Genomic DNA, 21,875 nt, shown 5'->3' on the forward strand with positions numbered 1-21,875 from the left:
ATAGTTACCTTAGGGATTGAAATCTTTAAATATTTATATCAAGAGGGTATAACACTGTTACTTTATAAATTATGGGCTTGTAATTAGGGATAGATGCAAAACTGAAAAAAATGCACCTTTATTTGCAAATAAAATATTGGCGCCAAACATTGTGATAGGGACATCATTTAAATAGTGTAATAACTGGGACAAATGGGCATATAAGTTACATGGATTTTAATTATAGTAGCATGCATTATTTAAAAACTATAATGGCGGAAAACTGAAAAATAATGTTTTTTCTTCCAAATGTTTTCCTATTTTCCCATTAAAACACATTTAGAATATAAAAATTCTTGGCATAATGTCCCACCTAAAGAAATCCTAATTGGTGGTGAAAAAAACAAGATATAGTTCATTTCATTGTGATAAGTAATGATAAAGTTATAGGCGAATGAATGGATGGAGCGCTGAAAGGAGAAAATTGCTCTGGTGGTCAGGGGGTAAAACCCCTCAGTTGTGAAGTGGTTAAAACAATAAAAAAAAAGATAACATAAATGGAGGAGGCAAGAATCTTAATAGATCCACAGAGGTAAGATGATATACATATGATAATACAGTTACATCAAAATACTGTAAATAGACATTAGGTAGCAATCCATTAAGTGACAAATCTACAGCCAAAAAGTAAATATCTCTGAAAGTGCTTATATAAATGAATACTGGTATGGAAATAGTCCCAATACATATAATTACCAATTATAAATCAATTATCCAGCATAGGTTCTTGCCCAATGACCGGCATGGTATGGAGGGTAAGCTGCACCCTATTTTCCTCACTCACTCCGTGACCCCTTGTCACTTCTCCAGAGGTGATTTAAAGGGAGTCCCATTCCCCCTTATATACTGTCCGGCCCCCCGCCACAACTGAATGTACTTCCGCCTTTTGGCAGACTTCTGCGTGGCCCGCACATTACATCACTGCGCACTTCATCACTACAGACACTGTTATTTGAATTCTACAATAAGAGCAGAGAAGAGCTAGGAACATTCCCAAACTGAGGAGAAGCTTTCTGCTTGCTGGTGCCTCAGAAGAATTACATAGTATATGAATGTCTACACATGGGTAGAGGTAGGGTTGATGAAAAGAAGATGTATTCTCAGAACATAATCCTTAAATAAACTGAGGTGAGTGCAAATATAAAGAGGATCGCATACAGTTCTTATGTTTCATACGAAATCTTTGTTACCTAAAATGTGTCACTGTTCTCCAATATTGGTAAATACACTCCTATGTTGTCACAACGATCTAATAAACCTCATTAATGTATATTTGTGCTGAGTAATAGAGACACAGCCATGAAATTCTACTTTCTATCTTATTTAGCTTTGCTGGTGATAGTTACAAAAAACCCTCTATTGTGAGTATTGACAAAGAAAACATCAAATAAAGAAAACATCTATCTTCTTGCACATGCTTCACTGTGTTAGTGAAAATCTCTTTTATTAAAGGGTACATGATAAATAATTGAAAACATTAAAAACAATTAAAACATAATGGGGCGAACTGGACCATGCCTTGTAAGGGTTTTTCACCTTCCTCCGGATCAACGGGGATATGTGAGGGTGCAGGCTAGTGTTGCACCAAATTTTCTGGTTAAACTCGATGGACATATGTCTTTCTTTTTTCAACCCAAATGCCTATGTAACTATGTAACTATAAGTGGTGTTCTACTGTAAGATTATGCATCAAACTCTATAAGCTCAAGACAGTGTCATAAAAAAGTTCCACATTCCTGTGTGTTCCAGCCAGGGCCAGATTTAAGCCAAGGTTGCATAGGCCATGGCCTAGGACACCACAGGATCAAGGGTGGATGGTGCCAGGCTATACTGGTGGGGGTGTCACCTGGCTACCTATACTTAAGGGTGGAGGTCATCAGGCTACCTATAAGGAAGGGGGAGGATTATCTGGATTCTTATATTGAATTAAGGTGGGGGGTCATCATTAGAGATGGCCCGAATGGTTCGTGGCGAATGGTTCCCGGTAAACTTCCGGTGGTTCGCGATCGCGGAGAACCGCAAAATTTTCCGGAAGTTCGGTTCGCCCCCATAATGCACCATTAGGACCAACTTTGACCCTCTACATCACAGTCAGCCGGCACATTGTAGCCAATCAGGCAACACTCCCTCCTGGAGTCCCACCCCCCCTTATAAAAGGCAGGCATCGCCGGCCATATTACTCACTTGTGTGCCTGCAGTAAATAGAGAAGGGACAGCTGCTGCTGCTGCTGCTGCTGCAGACTCTTATAGGGAAAGATTAGTTAGGCTCTTGTAGGCTTCTTAGTTTGCTCCTTGCTGATTCTTATTGCTAAAATAGCACCCCACAACAGCTCTTTTGAGAGCTAATCTTGTTCTTGTGATCTATTTTTTCTTTTCTGTGTGTCCCACTGACACTTGTGTTGCATAGACAGCCTTGATAATTCATACTGTGTGTGTGCCACTGCCATGCCCAGCACATTCAGTGACTCCCTGTGTGTGTGACAGGTGCACATTGTAATACCCATCACTGCATATACCTACCTACCTGTTGTTCACAGTGCACCCACCTACCTACGTGAGTTGAGCGCACGCAGTCACTGTGCCTGTCCGGTACCTGTCTGTGTGTGACAGGTGTACATTGTAATACCCATCACTGCATATACCTACCTGTTGTTCAGTGCACCAACCTACCTATGTGAGCGTACGCAGTGTCACTGTGCCTATCTGGTACCTGTCTGTGTGTGAAAGGTGCACATTGTAATACCCATCACTGGATATACCTACCTACCTGTTGTTCACAGTGCACCCACCTACCTATGTGAGCTGAGCACACGCAGTGTCACCGTGCCTGTCCACTACCTGTCTGTGTGTGACAGGTGCACATTGTAATACCAATCACTGCATATACCTACCTGTTGTGTTCAGTGCACCCACCTACCTATGTCAGTGCACGCAGTGTGATATACCACTCCGTGCATACCTGTTAACAGCACCTGTGTGACTAAGCATTGTATTAGTCAAGTCAGTGCATACCTTTCACTTCATCCCCCCCCCCCCCCCGATATGGACACAACGGACAAAACAGGTATAGGCAAAAGTAGAGGCAGACCCAGAGGAAGGCGACCCAGCAGGTATGTGCGAGGTTGTGTTGATGTGATTTCGTGCGGCCCTGGCCCAAAGTACAGTGGCTCAGAAGAAGGCACGTCCTCTCAACTCCCAAGATTGTCAGGACGTGGTTGACTATTTAACACAGAACACCTCATCTTCCATATCCACCAGGACTACTACAAGCACCACATCCGCTGCATTTGACACTTCGCAGGAGTTAATTGGTGGGGAATTAACTTATTCACAGCCATTATTGTTACAACCAGATGAAGGCGCTAAGCAAGTTACACCACCTCATATGTCTGAGTTAGGCGGCGACACTATGGACGTAACGTGTGAGGAGGAGGATGAAGAAGTACCTGCTGTTGGTGCATTTTTGGAGGTGTCTGAGGCAAGCAAAGCTGGGCAGGATGATTATCATGATTATAATGATGCGGACCCCACATGGGTTCCTAAGAGACAAGATGACCAAGGGGACAGTTCAGAAGGGGAGTCAGAGAGGAGTAGGAGGAGTTCCTGAAAGAAGCAGGGGGAGCTCATCGTCAGAAACAGCTGGTGGCAGTTTCTGGCGCCATGTATCGCCACCTATGGACAGCCAGCCAACATGCCCTTCAAGGTCAGCTGTTGATGCCACCATAGTTCACTTCAAAAGGAGGGAAAAAACACAAGTGTATGGCACATCCCATATATATTTAGGAAACAATTGGAGCGAAACACATATATGACACTTGGCAAAACAATCTTTCCAGCGTCCTGTGTCGAATGCTTGCTGATTAGATGTCAATAGTGCCAACCAGACGTGTGCACTGATGGTTTAAAGAAGAAATTTGTGCCAATGTCTAATTCCAAGAAGAAAGCAAAAGAAGCGTGCACCTTCCGTCCAAATACTGTGGTTTAATGGCAGATGTGACAAGCTATTTGATTGGCAAGCACTTCATATACAGATCAACATGGCGTGACATGTGTAGTCAGACATCTCTTACGTGAGAGGCTGGTAGCAGGGTGGCTGGTGCTGGAGGTGGGTGTCCGGCTAAGAGTGGGGATGCGACGGCCGTTTCGCGTCTATACGACGCTTGGTCACGCGATCCACTGTGGATCGCGAGACCAAGCGTCGTATAGACGCGAAATGGCCGTCGCATCCCCACTCTTAGCCGGACACCCACCTCCAGCACCAGCCACCCTGCTACCATCCGCTCACGTAAGAGATGTCTGACTACACATGTCACGCCATGTTGATCTGTATATGAAGTGCTTGCCAATCAAATAGTTTGTCACATCTGTCATTAAACCACAGTATTTGGACGGAAGGTTCACGCTTCTTTTGCTTTCTTCTTGGAATTAGATGATGCCACCATAGGGCCATCACCCCAGGGGGGCTCAGTGGTTTGGACATTTTTTTAATGTGTTTGCCTCAGATCGGAGCAATGCCATCTGTTCTCTCTGCCTCCAAAAATTTAGCCTTGGAAAGGCCAACACTCACGTAGGGACAAGTGCCTTATGAAGGCACATAGAGAAAAGGCACAAACTGCAATAGGAAGATCACCTGAGTAAAATCAACACCCAAAAGAAAAGCCACCCTCCTTCTCCTCTTCCTCCTTCAGGTACAGCATCTTCAGCCGCTTTCTCCCTTGCACCTTCACAGCCACCCTCCTCCACTCCGCCTCTGCCCTTGAGCGGTTCCTGCTCCTCTGCCCACAGCAGTAGCCAGGTGTCCGTGAAGGAAGTCTTTGAGCGGAAGAAGACAATTTCTGCAAGTCACCCTCTTGCCCTGTGCCTGACAGCTGGCGTGGCAGAACTATTAGCTCGCCAGCCATTACCATACAAGCTGGTGGAGTCAGAGGCTTTCCGTAGACTTGTGGCCATTGGGACACTGCAGTGGAAGATACCAGGCTGCAATTATTTCTCTAAAAAGGCGATACCCAAACTCTACCGTGAAGTTGAGAGGCAAGTGGTGTCATCTCTGGCACACAGCGTTGGGTCAAGGATTCACCTGACCACGGATGCCTGGTCTGCAAAGCAGGGTTGCTCGGATAGTACTTTTTAAAATCCGAATTGATCCGGATCCGGATATCCGGATCCGGTTTGGATATCAGAATCTGACCTTTTAGACGGGGCGTAGCAATGGGGGTGGCAGAGGTTGCGACCGCATCGGGGCCCTTGGGTCAGAGGGGCCCCAAAGGACACTCCCTCAACTACAGTATTAGCTCTCCATTGGTCCTGTGCTTATAATACTAACTTATATAGATACTTTGATGTGTGGTAATCATTAACAAACTGTTCCCCATCCCCTTCTTGCACCTCTGACACTGGAGTTGCCATTGGCAGGTTTTGGTGTGCCATATCAATTGTTATATATAGAGTGCTTGGGGGGGGGGGGGGCTTTGTAAAACTTGCATCAGGGCCCACAGCTCCTTAGCTACGCCACTGCTTTTAGATATCCGGGCGCATTATCCGTGGAAGGCAGCTATGCTCACCACTATACTGCCACACAGTGAATGCTTCGCTGTAGGAAAAAAGTGGTGTTAAACTTCTTGGAGCAGACTTACTTCCTCCCTCCAAAAGACACACATACATCCCCATAAAATCATTTAGCAGCAACTGTTGCACAGTCTCTGTGGCGCAATTGGTTAGCGCATTTGTCTGTTAACCAAAAGGTTGGTGGTTCAAACCCACCCAGGGATGGCCTTTTTAAAAAAATCCGGTATCGAATTGAATAGTGTAAAAAAGCTTGGATATCCGGGCTACCCGGATATCCGGAATCCGGATGAGCATCCCTGCTGCCAAGCACGGTCAGGGCAGGTACATAACTTACACAGCCCATTGGGTCAACCTGGTGACCAATGGCAAGCAGGGACAAACTTGTGACACCTCCACGGCTTGCAGGCAGGCCTCCTGCCACCTCCTCTCCTCCTGCTACATCCTCTTCACTGTCATCCTCCTCCTCCTCCTTGGCTGAATGGCAGTTCAACTCTACTGGTGCTGCGATCTCCTCTCCAGCTACACAGCCCCATATCCCCAGGGCCTATGCTGCATGCCAGGTACGACAGTGTCACGCCATCTTAGACATGTCTTGCCTCAAAGCGGAGAGTCACACTGGAGCAGCTCTCCTGGCTGCTCTTAACAAACAGGTGGAGCAATGTCTGACCCCGCACAAGCTTGAGATTGGCAACGTGGTGTGTGACAATGGCAGCAATCTCATTTCCGCATTGAATTTGGGAAAGCTGACACATGTACCCTGTATGGCACATGTGCTCAATCTAGTCATTTAAAGATTTGTGTGACAGTACCCAGGCTTAGAGGATGTCCTGAAGCAGGCCAGGAAGTTGTGTGGGCATTTCAGGCCGTCTTACACGGCCATGGCATGCTTTTCAGACAATCAAGAAAAAACTTGCCGGTGAGACGCTTGATATGTGATAGCCCGACTCACTGGAATTCGACCCTGGTCATGTTCTCTCGCCTGCTAGAACAGGAGAAAGCCATCACCCAGTACCTGTACAATTACAGTAGAAGGACACAATCTGGGGAGATGGGGATGTTCTGGCCCAACAACTGGACACTGATACAAAATGCATGCAGGTTTATGCGGCCGTTTGAGGAGGTGACCAACCTGGTGAGTCGCAGTGAAGACACCATCAGCGACTTGATCCCGTATGCTTACTTCCTGGAGCGTGCCATGTGTAGAGTGGTGGATCAAGCTGTGGAGGAGCTTGAACAGGATCAATTACGGCAGGAACAGCTGTGGGAGCAATTTTCATTAGAATCAGATGTTTCCTCAACACCTATGGCAGCACAGAGCAGGAAGGAGGAGGAAGAGTCATGTGGGGAAGAGGAGTCAGACTCGGTTGATGAGGAAGGTGTTTCTTTGGAGGAGGCGGTGGCAGAAGAACAACCGCAGCAGGTGTCGCAGGGGGCTTGTGCTGCTCGACGTTCCTGTGGTATTGTTCGTGACTGGGCGGAGGAGGAGGACTTACCTGACGTCACTGAGGAAGAGCAAGAGGAGATGGATAGTATGTCTGGATCCAAATTTGTGCAGATGGCATCTTTCATGCTGTCCAGCCTGTTGAGGGACCCCCGTATAAAAAACTCAAGGGGAATGAGCTGTACTGGGTGGCCATGCTACTAGACCCTCGGTATAGGCACAAAGTGGCAGACATGTTACCAACTCACCAGAAGGCAAAAAGGATGCAGCACATGCAGAACAAGCTGGCAACTATGCTTTACAATGCGTTTAAGGGTGATGTTACAGCACAACACAATAAAGGTACCTTTCCCATGTCCATACAGGCAAGGACAGGACGCTCCAGCTATCTCATGGTGATGTTGGACATGAGGACATTCTTTAGTCCAACGCCTCGCCTTAGCCCTTCCGGATCCACCCTCCACCAACGCCTGGACCGGCAGGTAGCCGACTACCTGGCCTTAAGTGTGGATGTGGACACTGAGCAGCGATGAACCCTTGGACTACTGGGTGCGCGGGCTTGACCTTTGGCCAGAGCTGTCCCAATTTGCCATCCAACTTCTGTCTTGCCCTGCCCTGCCTCAAGCGTCCTGTCAGAAAGGACCTTCAGCGCAGCTGGAGGCATTGTCACTGAGAAAAGAAGTCGCCTAGGTCACAAAAGTGTTTAGTACCTACCTTTATCAAAATGAATGAGGCATGGATCCCGGAGGGCTACTGCCCGCCCGAAGACTAAGTCAGTCCCCACACACAGCATCTCTGCCTGCACACAGTGTGACTGGCTGCCTGCCCCAAGACAAAGTTGCTCCCCACACAGCATCTCTGCTCGCAGGCCGCTTGACTGCCTTCTCCGCCATCACCAACAGGGTCCAGGACTCCAGGCGGATTCCTGAAGCTAGCTGCTAGCAGCGGCCACTATAATAATTTTTCTGGTGCGTGTACATGCCTGTCTAATTTTTCTGGCTGCAGTGCAGCTGCAACAACAAAACAAAAGGCATGTACATGTGCCCATTCCCCTTCGTGATCATTACCTTGCCGCGGTGAAGGGGCTTGCGTATCACAATGAAGCAATGACCGCCAGCTATATGAGTGTCTTGGGGGGTGGCACACCAAAGATAATAAGGTTGTTGCTTCATTGTGGACAGACCAAATTTGATCAACTGGACAGTCACTGTTGTTCTATCATTGAGCTACCACAGCCCGGCGACCATATGGGCTTGAAAACTGCCACGGCCTGCACTCTGGCCATGGTGCGCACCAGTCCAGCACGGCCGTCACTACACAAACAGCTGTTTGCGGTGCGTTACACCATGAGTTTGGTGTGTCAGTGTGAAGCAGTACTCTATTTACACTCCCTGATTGATGTATACACATGCAAGATGTTTTAAAGCACTTTAGGCCTGCAATTTAGCATTCAATGTGATTTCTGCCCTTAAAACACTGTAACATAAGATATGTTAGGATATGTACTCCAAATCTTTTGATAGCTTGATGCACTATATGCCTGCACTATGCATCTTAGAGGGCTAGAGTTAGGACACATATGAACTCTGGGGAGCTTCCGTGTGGTGTATTTGACTACACAAGATAATGTTTTCTTTTGTAATGCAGACCACAATATCAAATTAGCTGTAGGGATAGCAGTGGTTTCTGGATGATTGATTTGCATGCATCAGCATGTGAGTGTGCAAAGGGATAAATGATGTTAAACCTAAAAACCCCTGAACACAAGCAACTACACACACACACACACACACACACACACACACACTCACACTTAGTTGCACAGGGCAAATCTTGACTCCATACTGAACAGTGTCATTACCTATTCAGTAAGGAGTCCTTAGGCAAGACTCCATAACACTGCAGGGTGACCTCTTGAGCGCATCCCAGTGGCTGCAGCTCTTGAGTGCTTGGAGTCAGACAGGAGAAGATCACTATACAAATATTCAGATTATTATTAATGCTCGGTTTATTTACCTGTAATCCTGCAAATGTGGGTGTTTTCCTAGATTATCAAATATAATATAAACTTGTTTGCATTGTGCAGGTAACCGCCTTATTTTAAAGGTCCAAAACAAGGAGCAAGGGCATATTAATAAGGACAATCCAAGAGCAGAAAGCATTAAAACTTGAGATTTGGGGCTCAATAGTACTCCCAGACAGAACTGGTCAGTGTTCCTGACACTAGCATAGTTAAACATTCAAACCATACAACTAAAGTTTCATAGGACATGACAGCTTTGTAATCACTCACGTTGACTCAGTAGCATAGCAAATTTCCAAATGATTTCTGCCAGCAACATAACAAGGTAATCTGTTTTGCTTGAATTATTTAGCACTATGATATATGCAAAGCAGTCCGCCCTTCAGCTTATCTGTGGGTTTGGGCATGTTTTGTAACATATTTGATCTTTGAATTTATTTTATATTTGGGGATGTCAGTAGCAGAGATTTACAATTTTTGTATTTAACAAAAAACATCAAAAATATAATCAGAAAAGCTGCACAGCTCAGTGATGTTTGTTTTCTTAATGGCTGTAGAAGAAAGCTGAATGAAGTGTTGTTGCCTCAATGCCATCAATGGCTTTCTTTAGTTTACATTTGAAAACGAAAGAAAGAATGGATGATCAAAACCAGTGCTAGGAAAATTGGAGCAAAAGTGGTGAAATATAGATGCAAAAGGGGAGCAGCTGCTTAGAGTGACCAATCAGAAGCATTGATCTGAACAGGGCTGGTTTTAGATAAATGTGCCTCTGAGCAAAAGGTAACATGGAGCCACCTGATCCTCAATATAGCAGTATTAGCTCCCCCTCCTTAATATAGCAGCCACTATCAGTAGCCACTACCAGTGGGTGGAATTTGTCCCCTCCCCCTTGCCACCCAGGTACCCACTGTTCGTTGCCTTTCCCAAGATAGCAAGCTCAGGTGGCCTTTGAACCCCCCCCCCCCCCACACACACACACACACACAAACACACAGCATTAGATGGCCTTCGTCTCTCTCCCTTCCAAGATAACAGCATTAGGTGGCCTTTGTTCTCCCCCACTCAGAAATCAGCATTGGATGGCTATTGTCCAACCCCCAGGAAGCAATGAGTTGACCCCTCCCCACCTACATTTGCTGCATTGTTCTCATCTGTCTAGCTGGCACATATTCCCTTCTCGTTTCAATTTCCTTCCATCTCCATCCTCGTTAGTGACTCTTCTTCACACCTCGCAGGCTTGTACATACCGTTTGGTCACAGGGACGGAGATACTGTATACTAGGGATGGAGATAAAAGGACACTGAAGGAAGAAAGAGAGAGAACAACAGGTGAGAATGTATACACCAACCATGTGAGGTTTTTAATAAAACTATAAAACCTTTTAATTAGATGGACATTTCTTAGAAAATATATTTGGGTACTTTGTCTCTACTGGAAGTGCCAGCCAGATAACACGCTTACTAATCCAGTAACAGTGTTAGAGCAAAAAAAAAGAAAAAAAAGGAAAGTTAGATACTGACCTCAGTAAAGGGAAGCGTCTGAATTACCCAAAGAATTATCTGATACATATCCATCCCTACGCTACTTGCTGCAACCTTCTTTATGGCCACAGTCCTGTCTATGTACAAAGGCGGCTGCACTTTGACCCACTTGTGCACAGAGCCACTTGTGCACAGAGGAAAAAGCATGCACAAGCGACTGCATCCTACTGCACAGGCGTGGGCTGTACTTGCACTTGCGCTCATACATAAATGGCAGCTCAGCCACATGAACATATTTGGCATGCTATTGCTGAATATGTTCAAAGGGTTCTAGTGCTGGATCGTTGGGTCAATTTTGGACTACTGTGGCAAATATTCAGTTTTGACCTTTCTTTTTGGCTGTGCAAGCACAGAACTTTCCCATCCAAGGGAGTGTGATAAGGAGGCACATGCAGCTTTCAAAGGAGCACAGTGAAATGACTTCCAGGGACCAGGACTTTGGGGGGCTGGTAGAAGTCCCAGGTAAACTAAACTGGGCACCTTTATTTCACTTTTTACCCTTTAATGGATTTGCATCTTTCCAATGTTGTTCTCCAAGCGACATTAAATGGCCCATTCTCACTGCTTTTCTCCCCTTGTTTTAATAGCAGCATGTTCCTTAGACATTTGAGAGCTTTATATTTTACTTGTCTTTTCTTTATGTATTTGGGCTCTTTACTTGCTTTTAAAGAGACCAGAGGACCAAGGATTTCACCACATTGACTTCAATGTAGCTCCGATCTGGGAATACTTCAGAATTTAATTTGGTGCTATTTAAACAACACTTGGGAGCACCTAATACAATGCTCATTAAAATCTTAGTCAAGTTTAGAGCTAACCTGGAGAGCGCTGCCTTTTTTTCTGAAAAAGTGGAGTTTCACTTTAAAAACAAAAAAAACCACTCTCTTTTAAATAGACTCTCTATTTATATTAAGGTTGTGTTTCAGGAATTAACCCTCATGGCGGTCTATTAAAAACCGCCAGGGGGCAGCGCAGAAGTTTTTTTTTTATTTTTTTTTAAATCATGTAGCAAGCCTAGGGCACCCCCCTACCCACTCTGATCGCCTCCGGAACGGGATTTCCTGGAGGGCTTTTCCCGTCGCCATGGCGACGGTCGTGATGATGTCATCGCTGCTGTGAAGTCATCGGGAGTCCCGATCCACCCCTCAGCGCTGCCTGGCGCTTATAGGCCAGGCTGCGCAGGGGGTCTGTGGGGGCGGCGCAGAGCGGCGGGTAGCTGCGAATCGGCGCGGAGTGGCAGCGATCGGTGTGCACACGCAGCTAGCAAAGTGCTAGCTGTGTGTAGCAAAAAAAATTTATGCAAATCAACCCCGCAGGGCCTGAGAAATCCTCCTGCGTGGCTTACCCCAAACTACGTTCGGGGTTACCGCCAGGAAGGTTAATCATGCAATAGTCTTAATAGTTTCTTTACAAAAATGGTACAACGTACTGTAATCAGACTCCATGTGCAATACTTAGAATCAGAGCGAGTTTTCATTTTAGCCTCAGGTTATATCCTTGAAATAGGCAGGTAATTCAAATTGTACATAGTTTAAACAATCAATTACCATAGGAGTCAATAGAAATGTCTATACTTTAGTTCCTCATGCAAGTGATGTTCAGACTTCTTTTTGCTAATTTGCTACATTTGTCTTGATTTAATGCAATCAAATTTACCAGAACTAATAATAAAAGAATGTGAGTCCATGATTTTATAGGTTCAGCCAAAATCAAAACTTTGCGTAGTTTGAATAAGCTAAACGAGTAGATGTTTGTGCAATGTACCAACTGTATAAGATATGTTTTCAGAAAACCATCCTGGCATGAGGCACAATGAAGAGGATCCATTTTGTTACTTTTTGTTTTAGTTGTTTACATTTGCAGATAATTGGTTAGAATATTTACCATCTGTGCAGTCTGAATTTCCTCATTGTGCAATAGCTTACTACCTTACTGTAGAGCACTAATCATTCTCTCTAATTGTAAAAACTGTGGCTTAATTAGATCAATGCGGTTTTAATCCTCTGATCTTATACGCAATATCATAGGAAATATGTCCTGACACAGTTTGCCAGTTTACAATAGCAAATACAGGAATTGTTATTTAGCTTACAGACTACAGCTAAGATGCCAGTAAAAACTGTTCTGAAAATATATGAATGTTTGCAAGTAGCTTATATACAAATTAGAAAGCAGAACAGAGTGATTTTTTTTGTTTTGATTATTGCGCTATAATGGCATCATAGTATTGTAAGACAAAAAGGAGGAAAACCGAGAGCCCAATATAGTGTAGTAGTTTTTCTGTACAACTGGTTAGAATAAGCCAACAATAAATATACTGTAGTCACAAGTGTAGGTTACCAGCCAGGTAACCACTTCGAAGGCAGGTGTGGAGAATTATGACCTGACCCCACTCAGGTTTAAAGAGAACCCGAGGTGGGTTTGAAGAATATTATCTGCATGCAGAGGCTGGATCTGCCTATACAGCCCAGCCTCTGTTGCTATCCCAAACCCCTCTAAGGTCCCCCTGCACTCTGCAATCCCTCATAAATCACAGCCACGCTGCTGACAAACAGCTTGTCAGAGCTGGCTGTGTTTTTCTCTATAGTGTCAGTCTGCTGCTCTCCCCGCCTCCTGCAGAACTCCAGTCCCCGCCTGCATCCCTTCCCTCCCTGCTGATTGGAGGGAAGGGACGGGGCAGGGACCGGAGCTATGCAGGAGGCGAGGGAGCAGCTGAGACTGACACTGCAGATGTAAACACAGCCTCACAGCACGACTGTGATTTATGAGGGATTGCAGAGTGCAGGGGGACCTTAGTGGGGTTTGGGATAGCAACAGAGGCTGGGCTGTATAGGCAGATCCAGCCTCTGTATGCAGATAACATTCTTTAAACACACCTCGGGTTCTCTTTAAGAAGTTGTTTTCTGTAGGCAGGAAGAATAGGTTTTGAACAGAGGCGCCAATGTAGAATAAAAATGTCTAAAAACAGTTTAAAAGGGGGGAAGTCAGTGGACTTACCTCCGTTGAGGACAGAGGTGCTCAGCTGTTACACATACCTGCACTAGTTCCCCTTTTTCTCCATTGAGTTGCCTGATGAAGAGGGATTTTTGCCCACGAAACGCGTTGCATACTGGAGCTACGATTAAAATATCATTTTTTTAACTGAAAAAAATGACTCTTAGTCTGTGTCTTCTCGAGGGAGGTAAGTACACCAACTTCCCCCTTTTAAACAGTTTTTAGACATTTTTATTCTACATTGGCGCCTCTGTTCAAAACCTCTTTATTTAGTATTGTAATGTCGATTGGAGATTAGGGTCTTTTGAGTTAAAGCCCAACTCTAATCTGATACCTATCTTTAATCTAGTAGTTTAAAGTCAATGGGAATCATAAAAAAAAACATCCTAAGGAGAAGGCCTAAAGAGAGGGAAGGCTTTGGGTCCTATAGAGCCTTCCTGCTCTCCTCTCTCGGTCCCTGTTCCAGGTCTGGCTCCCCTGTAGCGGTATTCGACCAATTTGGTCACATATTGCTCTCTCCAACGCCCAAGGGAGGCTTCAGAATTGCTCCAGAAGATGGACCCCTCCATACTGCGCATGTGCAAACGGCCAAACGCCCTCTTTCGCGCACTCAAGCATGCACAGTATGGAGCCGCCTCTCTTTGCGAGGACTCGGCTCCTGAAGAATTTCGAAGTCCCCTGCGGTGGGGGATTTAAACGGGGAAGCTAGCACTGCAACAAGTGGACTGGTAGAGGAGCAGGAAGGCTCTTTAGGACCCATAGCCTTCCCTCTCCTTAGGTAAGTATCTGGCTGTATTTTTTTTTTAATGATTCCCATTTACTTTAATAAGAAGAGTGCTCTTTGAGCACCTTTGTGACACATTTTTCCTAATGAGGTTGGTTGACCTGCGAAATGCATTGTATAATGCTCCAAAAAATGTTGTAAGATGCTTAGATTGATTATAAGAAGGTTAGTGGTATCTTACACTCCATTTTTATTATTGAATTATTTTAATTTTCTTCAAACTATTCCTTAAGTTGTAACTTTTCCCTTTGGTGTATTGAACACATTTTACTGTCAATTCTTGTTGGGGTGCGACCACCTGGGATTCTCAGAGAGACCTACTACTCAAGTGGAAGTGGTAATTCTTCTTCATCAATCAGACTCTTTTAATCGAGACAGGCTCATATACCCAGAATTAAGTGCCTGGACCACATAGAGCTCCACACTCTGAGTTAAAACAGTCCAAATGGTACATGACATGGAGAGCTCTGGAAGAGAGTGGAAGCAAATCCTGGCCCTCTCCCTAAAGCCCTTCTCCTTGTCAAGGGCAGAGTTGCTCTCCAAATTCACGAATTTGTTATGTACCCGAAAAATCGGGTCAATCTTCATGGTTCCCAAATTCGAATCCGAATTCTGATGATTCGAATTCGAATCTACCCGAATACTGCCTCTCAAATTCGTCCGAATGATCGCAAATTCAGGAAAAAATTAGTGTTCGGGAATCCGGGTGTCTTTTTCTTTTTAACCGCCTTCCCTTTCCAATTATGTCGGCAAGGGGGCGGCGCAGCACTTTTTAAAAATTTTTTTTTTTTAAATCATCGGCATTGTTCAACAGTTGTCTGAAGAGAACCCCAGATAGCCATGTAGGTTCAAGGTATATCACAACGATACATGCTAGGCTGGCTTCAGCAGGCAGTGTTGGTGGTATAATGGTGAGCATAGCTGCCTTCCAAGCAGTTCACCTGGGTTTGATTCCTGGCCATGGGCAATGTATGTGAGCTGGCTTTTGACATCCTACAAATCACTGGAAGACAAGACAGGAGAAGGAGAAGGATTTCTTTTAAAAAAAAGACACCTGAATTCCTGAACACAAATTTTTCCCGAATTTAGTTACTGAATCTGAACCGAATTCAATCGAATTCGGTAGTTGCGATCTAATTCGATCCAAATTTTCCCCAGAACCGAATTTGAATGTACCCGAATCGAATTTTGGTAAATTCGAGCAACCCTGATCAAGGGGCTCTTCTCTACCTCCAGTGCTCAGGATGAGGTGAAGGTAACTGTTTCAGTGCCTGTGGGCGTAGGTCCCTGGGGCAAATCAGTTAATTTGGGTGATGGCTTCAGCAGGCGCTCTAATAGACTGCAATGTTAAAAAGTTTGGCACCCAATATGCTAGTAGCTTTGGTATAATTAGCCAGTTGGCTAGTGGTTTGGTTAGTGGTTTGGGTAATATTAGCCAATTGACTTCCAATGGCTGATTTCAATTACTTCAGTTACTAGTTCTGCTATCTGTATCTGGTCAGTAAGTTTTTCAGCCACCAGTAGCTAATCGGCTATCATATTGGGGACTTTAAGTGCTTACGAGTGAGGATCGTTTTAGCCATTAGCAGGGGGTTAGTTTTATTTTATGAGGGGCACTTTAAGTATTAGTAAAGGGAGAGTTATTGCTAGAATTAGGTACTGAGTAAGTCGATAGTAAGATATTGGTAAAATAACATTACCAATATTTTACCTATTGGCATGAGATGGCATTTAATTCTATATGGTGAAATATTGGAATCCTCTTTAAGATACAACCCTCCTGACCATTACCACAAAGAGTTAAAGTGGACTTCCGGACTAAAAATCTACTCAGCAGAACTAAAAAGGCTTGGTGTTTCTTTAACAGTTTCACAGCATCAAGACTTTGTTTTTCTTACCAAAGCCTAATTTTTAGCTGTATTTTTAGCTAAGCTCCACCCATCAAAGAAAACTGCCTGGGCTTTTTTTCCCTGATGCTGTGCAAAGCATGATGGGATTTCCTATATTGTTATTTACATTGCCTAGCAACTGGGAGGGGTGATCAGCACACAGGACAGTTGGAACTGTGTCTCATACTCCCTGTCACCTCCTTTCAACCAAACAAGGTGGGTAAGAGATTATATTACCGATCTATTTCAATTAACATAACTAATGTAACTTAATGACAATAATGTTTTTGTTTGTTTGTTTTTTTTATGCTCACCACCTTTGTCTCTGTTTGATACCATACTGGAGGAGTGGTAAGTCTTTAATTGCTTTATTGGTGATGGCGAGCATGTGTTTGCAATTCCTGAGGATATCACATGGTGGTATATTATCAAACTTTATTAAAGGCTACCCACTTATCTCATGTAATATTTTTAGATTGCAAAGCTGTTTCTTTGTGCTGTGCACACACAGAGAACACACAGAGCTCTCCTGCTTGCAGAGATAAAAGAACCCTCTCGGCAACCTGGAGAGCTCAGAGCTGTGACTAAACAGTACTCAGTGACTGATGTGAGAAAGTGAAACTAAAACTATTAACCTTTTCAGACTTTTTTCTAACAACAGGATGTGTGTAGAGCTTAGAATAGCATGGCCAATTTGTTGAAGCAGAGGGACATTTTGTTGTTTTGTTGTCCTGCACTCACTGCAAACATCAATCATAATAAATACAAGCATATTAATAGAAATCTCTACAGTTGATTTGATGTTAAGTGTAAATAAAAGTTGAGAGCAAGTTTGCTTTGCAGCCTACACTGCACAGCATTATGGGAAAATATATAACGTCAGTTTTTAGTCCTTTGTACTACTTATTACTATACAAACACAGTATTTAAAAAATGCTTGAAGACATTTTACAACCATTTTTTGAATTAAATGTTTTAATTTGTTCCTAAATCAAGCTTTAAAGGAAATTAATTAAAGAGTATAACATCGCAGAATAACAAAGTTTAAGCAAATATTTAATTTACACGCTGATGACTTCATTCCACACAATCTGTTTAGCTGTACTTTTATGTACAGTGTATGAAAGACAGTAGCATCTTGTAAACAGAGTACTGTACATTTTGTATAGTGCACAGGAAATATGTGCCATTCTTATTTTTCTGTTTTTTTTCTTTTTTTTCCCGCCCCCACAAGATGAAACGGCACCATTCATTTTAGTCCTAGGGATTTGGTTAAGCACTGGAGATCTCATTGCTTTGCCAATTGTTTTTATGTCTGTCCTTTGTTGTTTGGCTACTCGTAACCCATCCCAGTGAAAAGTCAGTACCTAATCCTAACCTCCATCCTTCATTGTTAACCCCTGCTTGATGCTTAATCATAGTCCCTTATTCAATTCACCTACATTTTTTTCCTAGGTGATATTTTCACACCTTATTAATAAAATGCCTTTTAAGCCACCAGCAAGTAAGAAAATATTAAAACTTAACCAATATGAGACCGCGCTACATCTCTAATATAGACTCTGCATGCATAAAAGATGTGATATCCTGAGGCAAATATCCACATATACAAAGTTCATGTCTTTTATCCAGCTTCTCAGTGGAACAATATTGCAACTTGCTATCAGCTTCAGTATAAGCAACCTTCACCACACCCGTGTGACTGGACACTCACCCTTATCCTCTGACCCCCTGTTAAGATGAGTCATAAGTGTCTCAGGGATACTCTCAGGAGATCCCCAGCCTATCACGATCCACTTTCCACTTATGATGCAGAATCTTCATAGAGAATACACCTCAAAATAAAGCTCATAGGCTAGAATGTTATAATTGCACACTCACATGTTCCAAAGTTATATTTGTGCATAGAGTTTTAATGGGCTCTCCCCCATGCGGTGGCCCCCGGCTGGCCTAGACACATTTTTGTCACCTCAGGTCCCCACATCATCGGCACTTCCTGCTGTATGCCATGCTAGAACTTCCTTATTCGTAGCCCCACCCGACTAGTTTCATTATAGGAAATTACTCATCAGGAGTGATGGGTTAGGAACGAGTGAGGAAGCTCAAATACTTCAAACCCTACCCTCTCTGCCACCCACCCGCCTCTGCTCCAATAGTACGGCACCCCAGCATTGCACAGAGTGACGCGGCGGATGCAGCCGCGCCAGCCAATCACCATCGTGGTTACTTCACGGTGTATTTTTAGATAGCGCTCCACTTTTATTGTATATTTTATGGTGTACAGTATGTCAGCGCAGTGAATTTGGTTAAAAAGAAAAAACAAAGAATTATTTTGACAATAAATTTTCTCTATAACTATTTTAGTTGGAGCAGAGTGCTAGTGAAAATTCATTTAAAACAGAAAATGTATCTCCTAGGAGAAAACTTACCAGAAAAAGTGAATTGAATAAGAGCAATAACCTCTTAAATGTTTATTGTTAATCTTTTCATGATTTCTTTTTTTTTTTTTTTTTTGCCCTCACATTAGCCTATTTGGCATATGCCAGCTTTACTGTATTGCAATCCCTCACTATAGGATTGCAATATTTAACTTTGTTAGCAATGGTTGGTGCCTGCCCCTTTCTTCTGGATGTCTACTGTTATAGTAGAATATTGGTAACTACACCAATATTCTACTATGCCCCTCTGTACCCTAACTCTCACACAAACCCTCTCCTATCTATGCCTAACAGGAACTCTACCCTTTCTATGCCTAACACTAACCACCTACCCACTAAACATTATTTTACACCAGAGTTTGGCTACAGTGTAACCAAACTCTGGTGAACTACTCCATCCAGTATGCACTTCACCTTTCCTTCAGAACTTCACTACACTGTAGCGGAACTCTACCGCTGCTATGTTTCAAGTGTACCTCTGGCAAATGCTATTTTTATTGGTCTCCTCCTTCCCAAATTTCCAGCTGTAGCCAGTACATTCTTATTTTACGATAATATTTTGGGCTCACGCCCATATTGTCTGTTTTGGGGAAGGAGGGATGATACAGTGGAGCTTCATAGCACAAAGAAAAGAAAAGGAAGACCCAACTAGGCCATATAAAGAGATTGAGATCTCTATTGCACAATTGCACACATTTTGTGGCACCGGCCCTATGAACTATGTATACTATTACAGTGTGATTTATGGTATTTTGATCCGGAGGTGGATAGTGTTGACAACAATCGACATGTACCAAGAGACTATATTTTAATTGTTTTTAATTATCTTGCTTGTTTGTTAAATAAAATTTAATATTTGGATACATCTGGATCTGGAGTGTCCTTGGAATATTATTTATATATGGCCTAGTTGGGTCTTCCTTTTCTTTTCTTTGTGCTATGATGGTTATATGAAGACCTAGGGGCATGATACCAAATTAGGAATATATCTCATGAGGTTCACATTTGTGTTACTGATACAGTGGAGCTTGACATAGCTGCACAGAACTGATGGTGTGAGTAGGAAAACAATGTCCTTAGTCTGTATTTGGCCTAATCAGTCTGCTAGATAGATTGCTGACTGAGGCACTGAGTAGGATTGGGGGCCACTGCACACAAAGTAGATTCTTCTTAAGAGAGGCAGCTCCAACTGGCCGCCTAAACTAAGAAGCATCTAGCATGTGTATAAATCTTAAAGGATACCCGAGGCAACTTTCTTTTTTGCAAACAAAGGGAGCAGGTGTGTGTGGACAGCAATCCTCATGCCCACACTCCCCCTTTTAACTCCGTCCCACTCCGTTCACTTGTAAAATCCCCTGTGAGCAGTGCTGCTCATCAGGATTCTGGGTATCTGTGTAACCCGGATATCCAAACTTTTTTACGCTATTTAATATGGATTCCAGATTTTTTTTAAAAATCCAGTTAGCTATCTGCGAATATTTGGCCGCATAACTCGGATATCCACGGATATTGCGGGTATCCGGATCCAAAATACTGTAACTAAGGAGATGACGTCCTGGAGCCAATCAGAGGGCTCCCAGCAGAAGTCCTAGTAACCAATCACAGAAAGGAACACTGGCCAGCCCCCCTGTATAATAAGGACTGGAGCCATGATGAGACATATCGTCTTAGCTTGCTGAATGCTCACTGAGAGACATGCTCCAGTGCTTGTGGCCTACCAAGGGCTGTACACAGTTATAAACCTAAAGCTGTTCAGTAATTAACCCCTTCACTACTATCACTACAATATTGTTAAATCGTTAATTAGCTTGATTGATATCATAGTGTGACAGTCAGAGTGTGTGCTCCAGTGCTGCTGGGCCAAGGGCTGTACACAGTGATAAGCTGTTCAGTGATTAACCCCTTTACTATCACTACACTATTGTTAAATCATTAATTAGAGGTAAAGAAAGGGTGTCCGCACGATATCCCTTGCATCAAGTTCATTTATTATGGACGTATCCACACCAAGCCACACATCATATAGCTGACATGTTTCGAACCGAACGGTTCTTACTCATAGCTTTGAGTAAGAACCGTTCGGTTCGAAACATGTCAGCTATATGATGTGTGGCTTGGTGTGGATACATCCATTATAAAGGAACTTGATGCAAGGGATATCGTGCGGACACCCTTTCTTTACCTCTACTTTGTTGGATTGGCCTGTCCTGGTTCCGGCACTGTCCCAGGGAGGTGTGAGCGGTTTTCTGGTGACTTCTAAATCATTAATTAGCTTGATGTCATTTGTGTGACAATCAAAGTGTGTGCTGCAGGCAGCTGCTATGTGTCTGTGTGTGTGCTGTGCACAGACCAGGCCAGCTGCTGCCTGCTGGCAAGCTATTAGCCTTAGGTATAGGTTAGGTTAGGGATTAGGGGATAGGATTACTGTGTTATTGTGTAGTTAGTACTGTAGTACTGCAGTCAGTGTGCTAGTAGTTGTTAGGGTAGTAGTACTACCGTGTTAGCTTTCTACAGAACTGCTGTGCAGTGAGCAGTGCCAGTGTGACAGTTAGTGTGCACTAGTGTCTTCTCCTCTGCTGTCTGATTGTCACTCGGCACTTGGCAAGTGTCACGTGGCACTTGCCATGTGTCACGTGGCACTTGCTACGTGTCACATGGCACTTGCCACGTGTCACTTGCCACGTATCACGTGGCACTTGCCACGTGTCACGTGGCACTTGCCAAGTGTCACGTGGCACTTACCACGTGTCACGTGACACTTGACACATGCCAAGTGACACGTGACATGTGCCAAGTGCCATGTGACACGTGACATGTGCCAAGTGCCACGTGACACGTGCTAAGTGCCAATTGCAACGTGCCATGTCTGGCATGCTCCTGGCACACATTACACCTGTTGCTGCTGCTGCATTGCCCTGCTCCTGCTGCCTGTGCAGCTCCCACCGCCAGGCCAGGGTGCCACAGGCCACTGATACCACCTATATTTAACCCAAAACACAATTGCTGCATAATTTTTTGGAGGTGTCTTGGCTGAAAACTGTCATGTCCCAGTTGTGCGGTTGGACTTTGGACACAATGTAGGCTGCACGACCGCTCTCTGGAACCTAGGCCTAATGTTAATTGACAGTCTTTTTTTTGGGGGGGGGGGATTTTAAGTCCC

Source organism: Hyperolius riggenbachi, chromosome 2, assembly GCF_040937935.1.
Source record: "Hyperolius riggenbachi isolate aHypRig1 chromosome 2, aHypRig1.pri, whole genome shotgun sequence".
Taxonomy (NCBI): Eukaryota; Metazoa; Chordata; class Amphibia; order Anura; family Hyperoliidae; genus Hyperolius; species Hyperolius riggenbachi.